Below are 16,088 nucleotides of genomic sequence, written 5' to 3' on the forward strand. Positions count from 1 at the left end.
AACACTTTCAGATTTTGCTGCTTTCTTTATAGATATCATCACGCATTTTTTCACCTTGTAGACATTCACTGTTATTACTCATAGTAGCGCGATGGACACTTCCACTCCTACTGTACGGTTTTGCACACCGTGCTGCAGCTCAGTTTCAGGGTCTTGGCAAACTTCTTATAGCCTAGGCCATCTTTATGCAGAGCAACCAGGGGCGGACTGATAACTCATGGGGCCCCCGGGCAATAGGAGATTATGGGGCCCCCAGGCAATCATAGATTATGGGGCCACACAGTATACACACACACAGTATACAATCACACAGTATACACATACATGTACACACAGTATACACAGACAGATGTAAAAAAAAACACAGATTTATGCCTCCTGTCCCTGGTTTTACTGAGGCTGGCAACCCTGATGGGGCCCCCTAGTGGCCCAGGGCCCTCGGGCAGTGCCCGAGTGGCTCAATGGTCAGTCCGCCCCTGAGAGCAACATTTCTTTTTTTCAGATCCTCAGAGAGTTTTTTGCCATGAGGTGCCATGTTGAACTTCCAGTAACCAATATGAGAGAGTGAGAGCGATAACACCAAATTTTAATACACCTGCTCCCCATTCACACCTGAGACCTTGTAGCACTAATGAGTCACATATGACACCGGGGAGGGAAACTAGCTAATTGGGCCCAATTTGGACATTTTCACTTAGGGGTGTACTCACTTTTGTTGCCAGCGGTTTAGACATTAATGGCTGTGTGTTGAGTTATTTTGAGGGGACAGCAAATTTACACTATTATACAAGCTGTACACTCACTACTTTACATTGTATCAAAGTGTAATTAATTCAGTGTTGTCACATGAAAAGATAGAATAAAATATGTACAAAAATGTGAGGGATGTACTCACTTTTGTGAGATACTATATATATATGTACACTTTTTTTATTGTTTAATTTTTTTTATACTGGTAATGACGGTAATCAGGGACTTATAGCAGGACTGCGATATTACGGCGGACACTAACTGATGCTTTGTGGGAACCAGTGACACTAATACAGATACCAGCGCTTAAAATATGCACTGTCACTGTACTTATGATACTGGCTGGGAAGGGGTTAATATGTAGGGTGATCAAAGGGTTAAATGTCTACCTAACCAGTGTTTATGTGCTTACTGTAAGGTGCTTTTACTAAAGGATGTAACAGTTTTTATTTCCTGCTTTGCAGGGAAAAAACAATTGCCACATACTCACTGACAGGACAGAGCTCTGCATTGTTTACATATGCAGAGCTCTGTCCTGTCTTCCTTCTCGCTGATCAGGGGGTGCCGGAAGACATCTATTGGCCGGCACCTGCTGATCAGTTTGTGCTGTGCTCCCACCCTGGAAGTGCCCAGGTATGTGATCCAGCACAAGAGAGACACTTTTCCGCCTTAAAACAGCGTTATGCAGTCCACAAATGGATAATAAGTATTGATGAAGATAATGCAAAAGGAATTTATGTATTGTTTTCCAGATTTTGAGCTCTTCATAGCCTATATCTATAGTCGCACACATAGGGGGTTATTTACGAAAGGCAAATCCACTTTGCACTACAAGTGCAAACTACAAGTGCAAAGTGCACTTGAAATTGCACTGAAAGTGCACTTGGAAGTACAGTCGCTGTAAATCTAAGTGGTAGATCTGACATGAGGGGAAGCTCTGCTGATTTTATTATCCAATCATGTGCAAGTTAAAATGCTGTTTTTTATTTTCCTTGCATGTCCCCTGCAGATCTACAACGACTTTACTTCCAAGTGCATTTGCATTTTGCACTCGTAGTTTGCGTTTGAAGTACAAAGTGGATTTGCCTTTCGTAAATAACCCCCTAGTCTCTTATAACGCAGCATGCTTTTGTTTTGATAAGTTTTGGAAGATTGAGAAGTCAAGTATGCATATAGGAAAGACAGTTTAGATGAAGCCAAATAGGCAACATGTCCTGTCTTCAAAATAGAATACAACCCTGGTGGTCTTTTCTCAAAACCTATTGTAGTAAACAGTTTTATCAGCAGATGAATGCAACTGAGACAAACTCAAAAACTTACAAGGTGTCTCCAATTTCTAGCTTCTAGGCAACAATGAAAAATATTTTTCTTTGTATAAAACAAACATAATCTAATTTATTATATGGAACACTTAGATCATCCAAGTAGCAAAATCTATTGTTTATTTCTAGCTTATAGTACAATGATAGTATTAGATAGAATATCCAGTCAGAAGCCTTCTTTAACTGTTTGACCCTAGCCACACTGTGTAGAGCCTTTCCAATAACAAGTATCTAAACCTAAAAGTAGAAATGTAATATATTACAGATTACCAGTCCTTAGATGATGTCTCTGCATTAGTTTTCATTTCACACATCTTGTTTCTGTGTGGCTTTACTCCTCCACTATACAGACACGATTTCCACACAGGCAGGACTTCAAATATATCTGTCTTTGTTCTTCTCCAATACATGGAAGTTGATGGCTCTAGCAGTACAGAAAACAAAACAACATTGTTTTTGTTGTTTTTTTGCTCTCAGGAAGCGACAAGGACATTTGTGGAAGACCAATAGGCATTTTCTCTACTTGCTGAAAATTTTCTTAGCTACCTCAGCCACTGCACCCAAAGGCTGGTAAGCTGTAACATATTACGATTTTGTTTTTGGATTTACACTTTGCTCACTCTTCTGCCACGGGACATGTTATGCATGTTAAGCATCAGACTTGCCTAGATTTTAGATGCATTTCTTGGAATTTAAAGATACATTAAAGCTCCATTTAAAAAAAAACTATTAAAATAACAAACATGTTATACTTACCTGCTTTGTGCAATGGTTTTGCACAGAGCAGCCCCAATCCTCTTCTTCTTGGGTCCTCCGATGGTGCTGCAGACCCCTCCTCTTCGTCAAGTGCCTCCCTGGAAAGCTGCTTTGCATGCCATTGGCTCCCGCTGCCATCAATCTGCCCAGAGAGGAGGGAGACAGCCCTTGCTCTCGTGCATATTGCTGGATCTGATTGGGCACAGGTAAGGGGGGGCTGAGGGGGATTTTGCACCATAGAAGGTTTTTCACCTTAATCCATAGAATGGGGGTTATTTACAAAAGGCAAATCCACTTTGCACTGCAAGTGCACCTAAAAAGTTCCCTGAAAGTGCACTTGGAAGTGCAGTCGCTCTAAATCTAAGGGGTAGATCTGAAATGAGGGGAAGCTCTTCTGATTTTTTCATCCAATTATGTGCAAGCTAAAATGCTGTTTTTTATTTTCCTTGAATGTCCCCCTCGGATCTACAGCGACTTTACTTCCAAGTGCATTTTCAGTGCACTTTCAAGTGCACTTGCAGTGCAAAGTGGATTTTGCTTTAGTAAATAACCCCCAATGTCTCAACCGATCCGATCCTGCCCACAAAATCCAGACGGATAGTGGTCCTATTTTCCATCCATCTGGCGGATCGGATGAAAATGGACAGGCGGTCTATTTCCACCCAATTTCCCCATAGAAAGAACGGAACTGTGTCTGTGTCCACTCTGCACAGTGAGTGGAGACACAGACCTGTCATCCGCCTGCTCAGAGGAATCCACAAGTCACAGGCATCTGTGTGAAAGGGGCCTTACTGTTCTGGGGACAACCCAAAATTTGAAATTTTCTCTTCTTTTCAATTATGGAAAATAAAAAGGCATTCGAATCCCTCTCTGCTCTATCCAAAACTAGAAAAAATACCTAAGTTTACTTCAAATTGCTTACCCCATTTCATTGTACACTGAGATTTTTACAGTTAGCTCACTGCTTGCATCAGGGCTAAGGGCTCTAGTGGAGAACTGAGGACAGATGCTGTGAGGTTTTTAGGAAGCTCTATACAGCACCCTGCCAACTCCTCTCATCAACCATTATCTGCCTGCAGATGCATTGAGAAGCATAACAATGACCTCTTTGGGTTAAAAATAGAGTATGTAATTGTAGCACCCTCCCAGTTAGGTGCTAGCTAGGTTAGGTAAATTTAGTTTTCTAGCTCCACTGTAATCGGTTGAGCAAAATGTGATTATTTAGAGCTGTTCTGTGTCTCACTGGCTACAGGTTTCGCTGCTTCTCCCTGCCATCTGGATAGTTCTGGAAAGTAGTGTCCTGGATGAAGCAAATCAGGAGCTGAATATTTATGTTGTCCCAGCCAATCCCTGGGGGAGCGTGCCCAGATGGTAACTGGGAGTGAGCATAAAAAGTCTGAGGCTGGAGCTGCCCTGTTCTTATCCAGGAGGAGAAGTTGTCAGCCTGAAGGGCTGCTGTCCTTCTGGGACATCCAGCTGTGCTTCTACACTTGTTGATTGAGGTCCCAGCTGCGGCAGAGCTGGGGGGCCTAATGTACTGAATTTTTCTGGAGCTGAACGAGGAACTTTTCTGGGGATCTGGTCTGAAGAGCCCACAGGAGACATGTCTGGCTGAAAAGGAGGCATCAAAATAGCCTGGGACATTTGTGAGTACAAAGCAGTGTGTGAGATCCCACTGACAACATGTGGCTGCTATATCTCTAGAATCAGCCTGTGCTTAAAAGTGTACATTACTTATGGTGTCCCAGTGTAGCCCAGTTCTTTACTGCTGCAAGGACTGTGCTAGGAAGTTTAAGGAAGTCAGAGGTGTCTTCAAGTGGTTACTTTGTTCTTTAGGAGTATTCCACAGTTACTCTGCAGTCTGCACCCATCCAAGCTCAAGTTTAAGACCCCTTTCACACCGAGCCGCCCATAGCGTCGGCGGTAAAAATAGTGGCGTTTTACCGTCGGATTTGCAGCGCATTTCGGCCGCTAGCGGGGAGCTTTTTCCCCCACTAGTGGCCGACAAGGGGTTAAAACCGCCCGCAATAGAGACGTTTTGCCGGCGGTATCGCAGCGCTGCCCCATTGATTTGTAAACCCACCGCTCCTTCACCGCTCCAAAGAAGCTGCTGACAGGAATTTTCCTGACGTCCTGCCAGCGCACCGCTCCAGTGTGAAACCCCTCGGGCTTTCACACTGTAGACAATGGAGCAGCTGTTTGAGGGTGGATTGCAGGTGCTATTTTTAACGCTATAGTGCCTGCAAAATGCCCTCAGTGTGAAAGGGGTCTAATTAATCATCAGAAAAAGGTACCCTAACAACCAACCTGAGTGAGAAACTGTCACATTTAGCAGTGGTGAAAAAAAATGCTGCTACATTTTTAGATTCCTGCTGCACCTAGAGCTTTGGCTTGGCCAAACACCCATTTAGTTGTGCAGTTCACCGAACCTCTGAACAAGCAAAATTTAGCCAAAACATGGGTTTGTACGGGCACTTGTATTTAAGTAATAATAATCAATTTACACAATGACTTCACATTCATGTTTTCTACTTCTGTTAAATCTACAGGACAGGAGGTTAAGTGAAATCTCCCTAATAAGACACACATGAAAAAAGCAAAAAAAAAGAAATGAAAAGGGCAGTGGTTTTAATGGTGGTTCAAACTGACAGTTTTAAATCTTACCTTTCCTTAGAAAGCCAAAAAAAGTTGTGTGCTGATTGCTATTTGAATCAGGATACCGTATGGCCAAACCTGTTAACGATTGGCCCTTGATGTTGTGGAAACCAATTCTTTATAATTAAGAGCACTTTGGCATTTTTGAATTAATAAAAATATAGCCAGCTTGATGCGCTTCGTCATTTATGTGCGACGTTATCAAAAGCCTGCTGTCAGGTCACCTTGAGGCTAGGTGACAGATGCACACCATTGGGATCGGGAGTGCACCGCAAGGTAGTGGACCCTACCCCTGACTGCTGCGGATGGGAGTCAGGGTGGTAAGGAACACAGGGCCACTGGAACACCAGCACGGATCCCACCGGGGTTAGAGCGTAAGATCCCCTGGGGCGCGGAGTCTAAGAGCCAGCAGGTGTTCACCAGAGCCTCTAGTGGTGAGGATAGACTGCGCTGCAACTGGCTCCAGGTTGCGACCCCCAGGGTCCCCCAGCTCACACCCACAGTAGGCAACAGGAGGATAGGGATAGTAAGGGAATAAGCCAAGGTCGGGGCCACAAGCAGACAAGGACAACAGAGTTCACGTCAAGCTTCAGGGTCATGGGCAAACAGGGATAGTCGGGGACACGCCAAAGGTCAGGGTCACGAGCAGAAGGGAATAGTCAAGAACAGACCAAAGTCACTAACTGGAATCAGATGTAGGAAACACAGCAAGTACACACAAAAGCTAACACACAATGGTTGATCAGCACTGCTGGCTTGCAGTGGACAGGTTAATATAGGGTTCCCTGATAGGGCCTGGGGTGGGGCCATGCTTAGAGGAGAGGTTATAAAACCAGCCAGGTGTGAGTGGCTGGCCTCTTAGTCTGAACACATGAGGAGAAGGTAAGCTGACAGAGAAAGATTACTGCATAACCATGACACCTGCACTATAATTGTCACTTTAAAATTCTTATATCATAGAATTCTTTGCACATTTTTGATAAACTGTCACAATACCATAATTCTCAGTACAGATTGGTTACAGCACATACCATAACAGTAGTGGCACTATTAACTGGTTTAAGGTGAAGCAGGTGCTGTCTGTATATTTATTCATTTACATTGATTCACCAAAGGGGACAACATAGATAGCAGCGGCTCACCCATATTATTTATAATTCAGTTTATATACCTAGGCACAGGTGTTTAATATACACTTTGGCATTTTTATTTAATTGATAACAATGTACTGTATGTACAGTATTTACACAATGGGGGTTATTTACGAAAGGCAAATCCACTTTGTACTGCAAGTGCACTTGAAAGTGCAGTCGGTCAAAATCTAAGGGGTAGATCTGAAATGAGGGGAAGCTCTGCTGATTTTATCATCTGATCATGTGCAAGCTAAAATGCTGTTTTTTATTTTCCTTGCATGTCTCCCTTCGATCTACAGCGACTTTACTTCCAAGTGCACTTGCAGTGCAAAGTGGATTTTCCTTTAGTAAATCACCCCCAATGACTTCATGGTTATGTTTTTGAATTATTTAACCAATAGGGAAAAGGAAGCAATAGTGTATATATTAAAAAGGTACAAAAAAATCCAGCAAGCAGCTGATCCCACAATACTGTATGTCAATAAACAGAAAAAATAATGAAGCGACAGGCAGAGACAAGGAATATCACAGTTATATTTCCTGTAACATTTGTGGGAGAAAATGATCTTTTAAGCCATTGCTGTGTTCATGGAAATGTTTGACACCTGATGTCATGTAATATGTGTTTTAAATTGCTTGCTTCTATTACCCTAGAAAGCTGAACATGGAAAAGCTTTGGTAACATCACACCATATGATCCAAAACTATAAAGAAATGTATAATTGTGAAGTAAGCTACATACACATCTGTTGATGGAAATATTTCACACATGAAAAGCAGACATAAATTTTTGTTTCTCTGGTTACAGCTAACTGCTAACATCCTCATAGAATATTCAAACAGAAATCAGATTCATTTAACAGATAAAGTCCTTTTAGAAGTGAAGTTAACTATCCTGGAACCTTACACAGAAATAAAAGAAAAGATAGATGTAGATCCTTCTTTATAATGAGGTGCGTGTTGCTTACTTATGCATTTGTGGGTAAAATATATACATCACTAATTTACCCTTTTGTGCACGCAAAATCTTTATTTTTTTAAGACAGCTATTGCATAACAATAGAAAGCAGATGGACAAAGTAAGGGGAAACACATAAAAATATATTAAATCCCAACTCCAGCCCAAAGTTTTGGTTAGTTTTGGGTACAGTGTTTCAAAGGTTAGTAGTATTATTCAAGTTTTTTATTGTTGTTGGTGTACTCACAGAGCAGAATATGCTCACTTCATGTCCCCGAAGTTATCATGATGTGCGAGATTTGAGGAGTTGTTTGTTTCCATGTGATAATTTACATCTGAGCAGAGACAAAAATAGTCCAAAAGACCAAATAATGCATTATAAGATTTACAAAGCAGAGACTCAATATGAGAGAAATTACAATGCAAACCTTCTTCTAAAAATGCTTCTTCCTCCAGATGCAGACTCACAGAAAAGATGTCGTAAGAGAAGTACGGAAGTTGCCATTGTAGGTTTCTAACTAAGAATATTAGTTACCTAGCTGTCCCTTGCTTCACATTTTTCAGAATTTTTGACCTGGATAAGGTATGCAAAAAACATAGTTAGTTCTCGGGACTGTTGTCACTGACCAATTTGTATGAAGCTGGGGGCTTTAGCTTTATTTTTTTTAAAGAGTACACTTTCCTATATAGCTTTTAGGCCGTCTGTGACTACTACTGGTCAATTCAGATTGGTGTCACAACCAAAACAACCTAAAAAAATCTTGGTTTTCAAGTTGAAATGAGCATAAAAGTTAAACAAATAAATTAGGCACCCAAAATATGTGATACTGGCATATGGTGTTGCTGACATCTATGAAAATTAGAGTTCCATAATACCATATTCAGCTTAAAGGCACCCCCCAAGCATGTCATTTTAATTTAGGACTGAGTATTTTTTCCCTGTTGCATTAAAGGAACCCTTCCTCTGCTATCTTCTCTGAAGATAATCTTTATTGATATCCCACTTACTTCTTCACAGTGCAATTCACATGCATTAATGTGAGTTTTGGTCACAAAATGCATTGGGGTTGATTTACTAAAACTGGAGCACTCAGAATATGGTGCAGCTGTGCATGGTAGCCAATCAGCTTTTAACTTCAGCTTGTTCAATTAAGCTTTGGCAATAAAACCTGGAAGCTGATTGGTTTCTATGCAGAGCTGCACCAGATTTTGCACTCTCCAGGTTTAGTAAATCAACCCCATTGTGTAAGGGCAGCCCATTACCATGCTAAAAATTGGACCTGATCGTTCTTTTGTAATATGTGTTACTGTGCATTGCAGAGCTACAATGCAGGTGTGTTGCCTTAGCATGTTAATGAACCATTTAAAATGAATGGTACAGCAACAAGCTATTGCATGTTAAATGCATTACCACAACATATTAGTGTAAATGGGCCTTCGTAAATGGGCCTTCGATAAATTATAGCTGTGTTCAATTTAAATTCCCAGTTGTGTCAAAGAAATAAAAAACAGGAATTTGCTTTTCACATTATATTATTCAAATTAACCATTTGCCGACCAGCTGCCATCATTATACTGCGGCAGGTTGGCACGGCTGCGCAAATCATTGTAGGTGTACGTCGGCCGCTTTAAGAGCAATAGGAGGCACAGCGCGACACCGGAGCCCATGCGTGTGGTCGGTGGCCGCTCTGTCCGCTGACCACCCACGATCGCTTCACAGAGAGCCAGAACGGGGATCTGTCAATGTAAACAAACAGATCCCTGTTCCGTCAGTAGAGAGAGATTGTCTATTGCTAGTGATCAGGAACAGCGATTTCTCGCTATTCCCAGTCAGTCCACTCACCCCATAGTTAGAAACACCTCCCTAGGGAACACTTAACCCCTTGATCGCCCCCTAGTGTTAACCCCTTCCCTGCCAGTGTCATTTATACAGTAATCAGTGGCTATTTTTAGCACCGCTCACTGTATAAATGTCACTGGTGCCAAAAAAGTGTCAAAAGTGTCCGATCTGTCTGCCACAATGTCCGAGTCCCACTACAAATCACTGATCACCACCATTACTAGTAAAAATGCCATAAATATATCCCCTATTTTGTAGACGCTATAACTTTTGCGTAAACCAATTAATATATGCTTATTGCAATTTTTTTTACCAAAAATATGTAGAAGAATACATATTGGCCTAAACTGATGAAGAAATTTGTTTATTTTTTATTTTTTGGGGATATTTATTATAGCAAAAAGTAAAAAATATTGTTTTTTTTTTTTTTTCAAAATTGTCAGCTTTTTTTGTTTGTAGCGCAAAAAATAAAAACCGCAGAGGTGATCAAATACCACCAAAAGAAAGCTCTATTTGTGGGAAAAAAAGGTCATAAATGTTGTTTGTGTACAATGTCACATGACCACGCAATTGTCAGTTAAAGTGACGCAGTACCGTATCGCAAAAAATGGCCTGGTCATTAAGGGGGTAAATTGTTCTGAGGGCTGAAGTGGTTAAGATGATTAAAAATAGCTATGCTAAGTTCAAACTTACATACACACAGCTACAAAATACACTAACCTCACAAGACAACATCACACTGCTTTTACCTGGATTTAATACAGATCACATGCAACCTTACAACATTATTTCACACAGTGAAGTTTGTGCACTTTTTTTTTTTCTCATTAAACGTGTGTTTGAAATTGCCAGTGAAAACTGAGAGGACTTATTGACATCAATGGTCTAGAAGCTGCAGGTGGTAAAACACAATCACCTTCAAGATTATCCCTTTAATCTGCTGACTTAGGATAGACATTTACTCTTTGAGCAGCCAATAACTCTGCTTCTGTTTTTATATGACTTTCAGACTATCAGAAAAAAAGGTCACTTTAATAAAAATCTATTTATTCTGAAAGATTATATCAAAACTTATTTCTTTTCTAAGGAAAAGAAAGCACAAAGGTTTTTAAGCAGTGGGATAAAATGGTTGTTTGCATAACATGAATAAAGAGCAGGGCAGTGAATCGACTCTTAGAAAACCATGATCCCGTCAGTATTACAGGCTCTTCTTTACCTCTACAGCTCCTAATGCTGGAGAAAGTTTGGCTGCATGAAGGCGATTTGGGCCTTCTTGCTCTCAATCCAGAAAACTCTTAATTTCTGTCTCCTGGCTACCCTTTTTCTAATAAATGAGGGCTTGGTGCATAATAGAAACCAGCTGAGCGTCTCTCTAGGTACAGATGCCTTCTTTTTTTTCTTACAATTCCTACCCAGTCTGTTCCTACTCTTTCTAATGTCTCACAGCTGCCAAAAATCCATCTTATCTTTGCATGAGGTGAAGTTTCCATTAACAGCTATTATGGTAGCAGGGGTCAGATGCCCAGTGTCAAATGCTAAAAGGAAACACTAGGAACCACTGCCTAGTATGGAAATCATATGCTTGGCTGGTAACCAGGAACATTATACAAAAAGGACCTAGCTTTATTGCTATGAGAACATTTCTTGGATCTCTGAATGTGGAGACCATGGAGTAAGCACACAGCCAAAAACCTATATATGTTTAGGAGGTCTAAAAATAGTGTAATTGGTCCAACTGTTAAGTGTATCCATCTGACTGAAATTTTCTTATCTGTGAAATCCAACCTTTACATGTAACTGTGCTTCAAGGCCTTACCTTATTGGCAGCAGTTTTAGGTAATATGTCGGCAGTGTTGACAAGGCTTAGTATGCTTGGACTGAAGAAAATGATTTAATATTGTTTAAGAAGTACTCCTGTCAATGTAGACACTTAGATAAATGTCGGTTAGGCACTGCTGAACTGAAAAGTTTAAAGGGTAAGCCCATTTCTGTGGGAAAAAATGATTGCAAATAAAAAAATAAAATAATATTGCAGATACAATTGCGACACAAGCCATACTGTAATATAACATTATTGAAATGGCCTTTTCTTTTCAATCTACAGCACTATAATTTTATGTAAAATGCAATATGGCAACCTGGAGGCATTCCGTACATAGATAGTGTATGGAACGCTCCCTAGAAATGTAATTTCCTGCTTGTGTGATTAGCTCACTGATTTTACCAGAAGTCTTCACTAAGATACTAATCCGATTTTGGGCATCCTCACATTCTCTGCAACAAACATTTCAGTTTTGGTGGGATACTAAAGGGTTAATCACTTCTGAACTAATGCAGATGCTGGCACCTTCCTCATTAGAACCCCGCAAGTGCAGCAGCTGATCAATAATAAAAAAGTCACTCCCATTCAAATTCACTTTGCACATGGACACAAACAAATAACGGTCCTTTCACACGGGCTTATTTGCTTGATGGACTCCGTTTGCTCAGCGGGGGATTGATCCACTGATCCTCCAGACGGATGGCAAAATAGGGTCACTATCCATCTGGATTTCACAGACAGGATCGGAGAGCAGCGCGTATCAGCGGACATGTCACTGCTCACATCTGCCGCTCCATAGGAGTAAATGGAGGCTCCAATCAGGTCCGCCTGAAAAACTGACAGGCGGACCTGATCGGAAAGCCGTGTGAAAGGGGACATAAACAGCTTTCTTCGGAATAACAAAATGTAGGAATTTGCAATAACGTTTGTTAAAATCCCTTCAATGTACATAGATAATCCAGTGGGGAATGTTTTCTTCTCCATGTAGCAATGTAGTGCTTACCCCCGGAGGGGCCACTTAGAATATACCCAGGTCTCCCAACATAGCACAGAGGCTGCTCTGCTCCCATGTAATCATGTATCCTGCTCCTATATAAATCACTTAAAAGAATGTATGTGTTCAATTGCTTGTTATGTAAAATGTGTCATTGTTTATTATGTATCAACATAACTATTCTTGCCAGTGAAAAGAGACCTTTCCTCCTGAACTAGCCATTATTGACAGGGTCACATCTGAAAATGGACCTCTCTGCACTTATAATTTAAAGTACAACAAAGTCTGTGAATAATGTTCATGCTGATCCAATAAGATTTTCAGATGTAGCAAGATGTTTAATTGACACTAACAGGAAAGCCTGAAGAGGGATTCTTGGTCCTGACTTTCCTAGCTAAAGTATTTGCTTTTTATTACATACATCAAAAAATAAAACAGATATTATGCAATGGCAAAATTGTTAGTAATCTGTAAACCGAAACCAGATTTTCTATAGGAAAACCCTCACTAGTTAAATCGATGATCCATAAGTCTAAAATGAATGTTAATCAACTGAATACATTGGTCCTACCCTAAAAGTGTCGCTATTCTCAACCTTTTAAGTGTTCATATTAATGTTATCCTGGAGTGCAAACATTTTGGGAGCAACAATTTCTTTTTTAATTTCTTTATTTAATTCAGCAGTTCATAAGCATCCTTAAAAATCACACAGAGCCTTTCTCTAATGCATATGATACCTCATATTTTTTATCGTATGCAGTTCCTTTTACGTCTATATTACATGCAACAGCTTATAAATCTGTATTACATACAGTACCTCCTAACTTTTATTTCACCAGATGCCAAAAGCCTTAGCATTGCTTATAGTGCCTTATACCTCTCTAATGCACATAGAACCTAGTGCCTTTTCATTATAATGCTTCATATGTTTTTTGTTTTTTTTTTACACACAGTGCCTCATTCCTTTCTATTATTCATAGTGACTCTTCTGTAGGTAGGAGCAGTTACCTAACAATTCATTAAATGAAATGTATTTAGCCTTGAGGTGTGTGTTAAGCTGGCCTACATAGCACAATCTAAAAAAGTCCACTTAAATTTGCAGAATTCTACAAAAGAAAATACATTCCAGTCAGATTGCAAGCTATTTGCTTGAACCGCCAGATTGTGTGTGGGCTGCTCGGTGCAGTGGTTTTGCACAGACTGGTCCAGATCCTCCACTTCTCGGGTCCCACGCCAGCACTCCTGGCTCCTCCCTCATGCTGGGTGCCCCCACGGCAAGAAGTTTGCTGTGGGGGCACCCGAGCTGAGCCGCTGCTCTGTGTGTTCATTCAAACACAGAGACGCAGTTTGGCCCTGCCCCCTCTGTCTCTAGATTGGCTCACTGGCTGGGATTGACGGTAGCAGGAGCCAATGGCTCCCACTGCTACTAATAGCCAATCAGGAGTGCAAGTCCCCAGAGAGACAAGGCTCTCGTGGACATCGCTGGATCGAGAGGGGGCTCGGGTAAGTATTAGTAATTTTTAAGGCGTAAACATTAGGGCAGTTGTTAAAAATTCATTTTTATGGTTAACCACTTAAGGGCCACCCTATAACAGTATATACATGATCCGTCTCTTCTGGGTAGGGGGCGCGCATGCATCACACACAGCAGGATCCGATCACTCTTCTGGTACGGCGGACTTGATGTCTTCCGGCAGCCGCCGATAATCCAGCAGAGAGGCAGAATGGCAGTCTGCTTATGTAAACAAGGGAAGGCACAGATCCTGTGTTCCTGCAAAGCAGGGACATGGATCCGTGCCTTCCCTTAGTAAAAACACCCCCCACACTGTGGAAAAAAAAACTTACTAGAAACATAATTAAACCTTTGATCACCCCTGATGGTAACCCTTTCCCAGCCAGTGTCATTAACACTGATCACTACATTAGTGTCACTGGTCCCCAAAAAGTGTCAAAAGTGTCAGTTAGTGTCTGAATGCCCCCCACAATATCGCAGTCCTGCTATAATCACTAGTAAAAAAATAAGTAAATAAATAAAATTGAATCAAAATGTCCCATAGTTTGTAGACACTACAACTTTTGCGCAAACCAATCAATATACGCTTATTAGGATTTTTTAACCAAAAATATGTAGCAAAATACATATTTGCTTAAATTCATGAAGAAATTTGATTTTTTCAATTTTTTTTTATTGGATATATTTTATAGCAGAAAGTTATATATATATATATATATATATATATATATATATATATATATATATATATTATATATATATATATATATATATATATATATATATATATATTATATATATTATATATATAGTGCATAAAAATATAAAATGCAGAAGTGACCAAATGCCACCAAAAGAAAGTTCTATTTCTGGGGAAAAAAGGACAGACATTTTTTATTTGGGTACAGAGTCGCACGACCACGCAATTGTAGGTTCAATAACACAGTGCCGTATCACAAAAAAAATGGCCTGTTATGAAAGGGGGTAAATCTTCTGGAGCTGAAGTGGTTAATTTTAATTTTTAAGGTGTAAACATTAGGGCAGGTGTTAAGAATTAATTTTCATGGCCAGGATTTAGGTTAAACTTTATTGTTAGTTGACACCATTAATTTAGTTTGAGGGGGTAGGTTAAGTGATAAGATTAGGGGAAGTGTAAGTTTAACCCCCCTAGCAGTATTCCCGACTCGGGATCGCATCGCAGGATCCAGGAAGAGTTTACTTACCTTGTCCCCTGGTTCCTGCGATGTCTCTCCGCTGTGATTGGCGAGCCGCTGTGTCTCGCTCGATTCACAGTGCCGAGCTCCGTTCCCTGCGAGCGTTGCGACGCACGGGGATGGAGTTCGGCGCCAAATTCAAAAAGTGAAACACACAGTATAGATACAGTATACTGTAATCTTACAGATTACAGTACTGTATCAAATAATTACACATCCCCTTTGTCCCTAGTGGTCTGTCCAGTGTCCTGCATGCAGTTTTATATTATAAATACTGTTCTTTCTGCCTGGAAACTGGAGATTGTCCATAGCAACCAAAACTGTCCCTTTACATCAAAAGTGGCTTAGAGCAGCTAGAAAACAGCGATAATAAATTAGAATCACTCGCAGAATTGAGTGATAGTGATTTGTGGGAAAATCCATCACCAAACACTAAAAGTATCGAAAGTGACAATTCTGCAACTGAGCAAATTTCAGTGTTTTTGATTTGATTACATTATTGAATAATTTTTATTATTATTATATTATTATTTGTTATAATTATTTATAGTTATTTATTATATTATAATTTTTTATTTCGTTTTTCAAAATTTATCATACCCGGGATGTCTAATAGACTATGGTTTGGACAGATTTAAGTGAATTATTCCTAAGAATTACAGGCCTACAATATAAAACGCCAAATTTCTGTGCAAAATAATGGTACCGCTTTCAGCACCTAAAATCTGAAATAATCATACCGCCAGGGAGGTTAAAGCCTGATTAAACACTCTTAATTTATTACTGTGATGCAGCCAAGCTGCATATACAGTAATAAACATGCCTCTTTTCTATTTCTTTAATCTGCTTAGTGCTGCAGAAAGAGTTAAAAAATGTCAGGACAAAAGAAAATTCCAAACTCAATAAATATCCCAGATCATTGTAGTGCCCCATTGAACATTGCCCAACCAACAGCAGTGCACAAGGAGCAAGAGCTTTATAAAATTTCTGTGGGGCATGTCAGAACACAGGAAAGTTGGATATGTGAGAGCCTCAGTCTGATATTTTTATGTGCTGGCAGTACAGTTTTCTTCTTTCTTTTCATTTTTTTTTTTACCCCTGCGGAAGCATTTGGCTAATAAAGAGTGTAAA

At 40.2% G+C, this 16,088-nt stretch overlaps 1 long non-coding RNA gene across 1 annotated transcript in view; it reads right to left on the reverse strand.

Moving 5' to 3' along the window:
• Positions 1-2,348: 2,348 nt before the first annotated feature.
• The window catches only part of LOC141118476 (uncharacterized), a 28,357-nt gene continuing 14,617 nt past the window's right edge, over positions 2,349-16,088 (reverse strand). The window contains exons 2-4 of the long non-coding RNA XR_012237899.1: positions 8,003-8,148; positions 7,822-7,909; positions 2,349-2,496 (exon numbers count right to left, since the gene is read on the reverse strand). This is a non-coding gene — a long non-coding RNA (uncharacterized lncRNA). The remainder of the gene's footprint in view (positions 2,497-7,821; positions 7,910-8,002; positions 8,149-16,088) is intronic.

The sequence above is a fragment of the Aquarana catesbeiana genome, linkage group LG01 (assembly GCF_042186555.1).
Source record: "Aquarana catesbeiana isolate 2022-GZ linkage group LG01, ASM4218655v1, whole genome shotgun sequence".
NCBI classification, from domain to species: Eukaryota; Metazoa; Chordata; class Amphibia; order Anura; family Ranidae; genus Aquarana; species Aquarana catesbeiana.